This window comes from Quercus suber, unplaced genomic scaffold (genome assembly GCF_002906115.3).
Source record: "Quercus suber isolate HL8 unplaced genomic scaffold, Cork oak 2.0 scaffold_283, whole genome shotgun sequence".
Taxonomy (NCBI): Eukaryota; Viridiplantae; Streptophyta; class Magnoliopsida; order Fagales; family Fagaceae; genus Quercus; species Quercus suber.
Genome location: NW_027069739.1, coordinates 108,291 through 114,290, shown reverse-complemented (window position 1 = coordinate 114,290; position 6,000 = coordinate 108,291).

Here is a 6,000-nt window from a genome sequence, read left to right as displayed (position 1 = left end):
TGTCTTTTCCTCTTATGCCTGAATTTTCTTTTTGTTTGGTTCTATAAAAACAGCAAATACTACTAAAGCTCAAGAATGAGGTTTCTAGCATTTGCCCTTGTCAGGGACGGAACTAGGATTTGAACCTGGGAGGGGCAAGCATAACCCAAAAAAGGTTTCACAAGTGTTGATTTTAGCCGACCAAAAAATTCATACACATCATAATAACATATTTGTGGATGTATTCTAATATTAATTTCTAGGAATTTATTCTATGTAACGATTCAAATTATTTTTTGACTTGCAAAGTCAAGAATCTTTAACCCATATAAAAATTAATATATTTTTTTTTAATTTTCTTTTCAATATTTATTTCTTTAGTTTAAAATTTTAAATTTTAAAAAAAATAACCCACAAGCCACAACAATATTGTTATTAATAATTTTTTAATACAATAAAGTTACAACAAAATTAATGGATATAAGATAGTATATTACATTCATTTCAAGATAACTTTATGTATAAAAGGTAGTACATACTATATGATCAGAACCAAAAAAAAAACAAAAATAGAAAAAATTAAGTGCACGTGGCTTTATATTGGCCACAAGAAACACAATGAGTTGTAGACATCTTTGCCACAATCTCCAAGGTGCCTTTGTTGGCAACGGAAGTTGAGAAAGCTTTGAAGCAGATGCATCCAACGACGGCTCCGGGTCCTGACGATATGCCTCCTTTATTTTATCAACACTTTTGGCCTATTGTTCGAACTACTGTCATTTGTACAACACTGAATTTTCTTAACCACGGCATTGCACCACCCAAATTTCATGAGACACATATTGTGCTTATCCCAAAAACGAAAAATCCGGAAAGGGTCACAGATTACCGTCCAATAAGCCTGTGTAATGTGGCTTACAAACTGGCGTCTAAAGTGGTGGCAAACAGAATGAAGGTGGTGTTGCAGGAAGTGGTGTGTGAAAACCAAAGTGCTTTTGTGGTAGAGAGGTTAATCACAGATAATATTTTGGTGGCACATGAAGTAATGAATCATATTAGCAAGCTCCGAAAAGCCAAATGTGGGGAAATGGCATTGAAACTTGACATGAGCAAAGCTTACGACTGGGTGGAGTGGGAGTGCTTAAAGCAGATAATGTTAAAACTTGGGTTCCATGAACAATGGGTGCAAATTGTCATGAGATGCGTATCGTCGGTCTCTTATGCAGTGAGAATTAATGGCAAGCCATGCGGAGAAATACATCCGTCTCGTGGCCTTCGACAAGGCGACCCACTCTCCCCATATCTCTTTCTTATTTGTGCGGAGGGTCTGTCTGCCTTACTCCACAGCTCCGTCCAATGGCAAAGTTTAAGAGGGGTGGCTGCTTCAAGAGGGGGCCCTAGGGTGTCTCACCTCTTTTTCGCCGATGATAGCCTTATCTTTGGGAGGGCCACGTTGGAGTATTGCACCGAAATACAAAGGGTGCTTCTGGTTTATGAACAATCATCTGGGCAACAGTTAAATCGGTCGAAAACCTCCCTTTTCTTCAGCCCTAACACAGCGGATGGGCTAAAAGAGTCTATCAAGGCAATGTTTGGTGCAAGTGAGATTCGGCCTCATGAGTCCTATCTCGGGCTTCCATCCTTGGTGGGTCGGTCAAAAAATAATACGTTTGCCAACTTAAAACAGAGGGTTGCAAAAAAAGTGTCGGGATGGAAGGAAAAACTCTTGACGACTGCTGGGAAAGAAATTCTAATTAAAGCGGTGGCACTAGCTGCTCCGTCGTACTCTATGTCTTGCTTTCTCCTGCCTAAGAAATTATGTGATGAACTTACTAGCTTAATTCGAAAAACCTTCAAAGGTTTGAGGATGTGCAACCCTGGGCTGACTGAACGGTTCATCTCTGTGTGCTGGGGTATTTGGAAAGAAAGAAATATTATTCGTACCGGTGAGAGTAGCAAACCTGGGCGGGTCACCCTGAAGAATTCCCTCGGCTTAATGAATGTGTAACAGTTGGCCAATGAGGGTCGAGGAACCCTGCCGCTGAGCCTCCAAACAAATTCAGTGGAAGCCACCATCGCAAGGGCAATATAAGGTGAACACAGATGGGGCCGTGTTTGCAAACCAGAGGAAAGTGGGGCTGGGCGTATTGATCCGTGATTGCAGTGGGGCTGTGATCGCTGCTCTAAGCAGTCCCATGGTGGCCTCCTTGGAGCGCTGGAGACTGAAACCAAAGCCTTAGAGATTGGCTTGTGGTTCGCTCTAGATGTGGCATCCGCGATGCGGTGTTTGAGAGTGATGCGCTGGAAGTCGTCAATGCAGTACAAGGGATAACGTTGCCGAGCTCTTCAACCCAGTTCCTCGTGGATGGCATCCACCAGCAAGCTTGCTTGTTTCGGTCATGTTGTTTCACTCACACTAAAAGGCAGGGAAATGTCCCTGCCCACATGTTAGCTCAGTATTCTAAGTCTTTAGTTAGTTATGTTGCTTGGCTTGAGTCCTGCCCGAGTCATATTATGCAGGCTTGTGCCCAGGATCTTGATGTAACTTCTACTGTTTAACCTTTGAATACAATGTTAGTATTTCCTATCAAAAAAAAAAAAAAAAAGANTTAATTCGGCAGTTCTGGTGGGGTCAGGTTAAAGATGAGAAAAAACTAGCCTGGCTAAGTTGGGACAAGCTGTGATGCCGAAGGAAATGGGAGGCATGGGTTTTAGAGATTTGAGGTCTTTCAACCTGGCGCTTTTGGCGAAGCAAGGGTGGAGGTTGCAGACTAATTCCACTTCTTTGTTTGCCCGTGTTTTCAAGGCGAAATACTTCCCCCACTGCTCTTTCACTGAGGCAGATTTAGGTCGTCACCCTTCTTATGCTTGGCGAAGCATAATGGCAGCTCAAGGGGTGGTGAGAAGGGGCACGAGGTGGCAAATAGGCTCGGGGGAGGGGGTGAGAGTTTGGTGCGACAAATGGATCCCTAAGCGTCCTCATAAGTATTGTTACAAGGGAGGATGCTTGCCCGAACATTTCTCTGGTCTGTGATCTCATAAACAGGGCATCCATGGAGTGGAAAACAGAGCTAATCCGTAGCTGCTTCACAGTGGAGGATGCCGATGCGATCCTAAGCATCCCTTTAAGCTTGCATCGGCCCAAAGACAGGAGGATATGGGCAGAAACTCCAAATGGAAAATTTTCCGTTAAAAGCGCTTATAGGTTCGCCTATAGGAAAACAGGGGTGGCGGCAAAGTGGGCTCTCGGACCCCTCGGCAAGGAAAAAAGCGTGGAGGGGTCTATGGGGGTTGAACTTACCCCAAAAAGTCAAGCATTTTGCTTGGAAGGCAGCTAGGAACATTCTGGCTTCCAATGAAGCTTTACGGCAGAGGCATATCGAGGTGGATGGTGGATGTGCTTTATGCCGAAACCCGACGGAAAGTATTCTACACATACTCTGGTTCTGTGCTCACGCTAAGAATGTGTGGAACTCAAGCAAAAAAAAAAAAAAAAAAAGAGAGAAGGCATACAATAAAGTCTGAACGTCGTGGAGTTAGAAAAAAAAAAAAGTAGAAGAAGAAGAAAGCAGCAGAGATGCAGCCAGCCAGAGAAGAAGATGCTGGTGGTGGTGCAGCACTAAAGGATTGTTTTGCTAAGGATTTGTCATTTGTACTTAACTTGTTGGTATTTTTTTCTATACTGGATTTGTGATTAGCTAAAGGTTATTTTAATTATCCAAGTTTATGAATTATTTTGTTGGTTTGTCTGATGGATTTTCTTGATATTTTTGGGGCAATGCAGCAAAGGAATGGTTTGATTAAAACAATTTGGAAAATTTCATGGGTCAATTTGTAAAAATATTTGGGGAGGGGGGCAAGAATATACAATTTAGGGTCAAAAGTTAGAATTTTTGTATAGTCTATGCATTTTACTAGTTAATTTTTCAAAATCTGAGGGGGGCCACGGCCCCCCTCTGCCCAAGTGTAGTTCCGTCCCTGGCCCTTGTCCTGATGATGGTGAGCTCTTACTTGACTGTAGAAAAAAATACTTTATCGGCCAAAATAAATATGGAAGTTCAAAAGCTGCTTTTCGATGATGAAAAAAGTTGACGCTGGGTATGGTGGAAGCAGTGTGAATAATCATCATTACATTCCTAGGGAGGATTTCAATAACAACAACAATGGCAGCGGCGGTATCATGATAACATGATATGAGTTTATGTTTGGATTTGTGACTCTATACTATCACTAAATATTACTATATATATGCATAATAATGTTTTATGTGTGGTAATAATCTTGGTTATGTGGTATGAGGCAATCGCTTTTAGCTTGCTGTAACATTCCTACGAATGTCACAAGCTGCCATGTAATAAAATTCTAATTCTTCAAGCGCCAACAAAGAAATGAAGAAAATTTAATCGGCACTTCAGCCCATAATTGCCCAATTTCAAAATTTTGAGCTTGTTTATGATTTGCACTCTTATCTAAACGACTTAGGAGATAAGATTGAGTTGGATAACTTTGATATAAGAGAGTTTGAATAAAATTCAAAGACCTTGAACCTCCCCATCTATAAATTAAATAATGAGAATCAATAAGAAAAGGAAGGGGGATTATGGATCACAAAATTTTCCACCTTTACAAGACCAATCATTCATCAACTAAACACCCCCAATCACCATAAGCAGACAAATAATCCAAAATGTGTAATTGTTCTTCTCCAAGATTTGCAATCATCAAAATTTCAGAGAATTTCCTCATTAAGACCATAGTCAAATCCTTAAGTCAATATATTCTTGAAGGCATTCAAATGTATATAATCATCAAAACCCAAAGATATTGAGTTACATTCATCAAGTGTGGTTGCCAAAATTGGGAGTCGGATTGTAGGATCTACGATCATACTTGCCAAAACGACTCGGATTGTGCATTTTTTAGGATTGATAGGATTGTGCGGGATCGATAGGATCCTACGATCTTGCTAAAAACCCAAATTTGCTTTGCGTATGCTTTAAAAAATAATTCCTATCAATCCAATGGATAGAAACGATCCAATATACCTTAGGCTAAAATATATATATATATATATATCTCACTTTAAATTAAAAACTTATTCCCTAAACCCCTAAAATCAACTTGACGGCATTGAGTTCATTATTCCCTTCGCAAGTTTACATTAATTTACATGATACTGTTGTTAGTTCATTATTCAACAATTCAATCTAACATTATTTGTTTATACTTTATAGTCTCTATTATGTCGTATGAGGAGCAGGCATTAATAAATTTTTTTTTTCTTTTTTTTTTTTTGTAGATTTTGAATGCTTACATGGTTAAATATAGTTGTTTCATTAGTATAGAGTATAGATATAGATGTAGGTCGTGCAACAATTCATGTATAAAGTTGACTATCAATACATAAATTTTTGTTTTTTTATGGATGAATTCATACTTTATGAGATTATTCAACATACAAAGTCACTATCAATATATATATATATATATATATATATTTTTTCTTTTTTTTTTTTTTGTAGATTTTGAATGCTTACATGGTTAAATATAGTTGTTTCATTAGTATAGAGTACAGATATAGATGTAGGTCGTGCAACAATTCATGTATAAAGTTGACTATCAATACATAAATTTTTGTTTTTTTATGGATGAATTCATACTTTATGAGATTATTCAACATACAAAGTCACTATCAATATATATATATATATATATATTTTTTTTCCCTCTCAAAAAGTAGGATCTTATGATCTATGATCCGATTCTACAATCCACGATCCCACTATTCTCCCACGATCTTATATAGAATCCCGACTTTAACAATCTAAATCAAGCCTATTAACAATCTGCTAAGGCACAACCCATCATAGTCAGGGAACAGTTCGTGGAGTGACCCAAGAGGAGAGAGTAGAAAATATTCATTCGTCAAGGGATCAAAGGTAATTTGCTGCCAAGTGTATTACGAAAGCATATATCTCTACTTCCTTTTTACTTTTCTACATAAGTTTAATTCTTTGCATA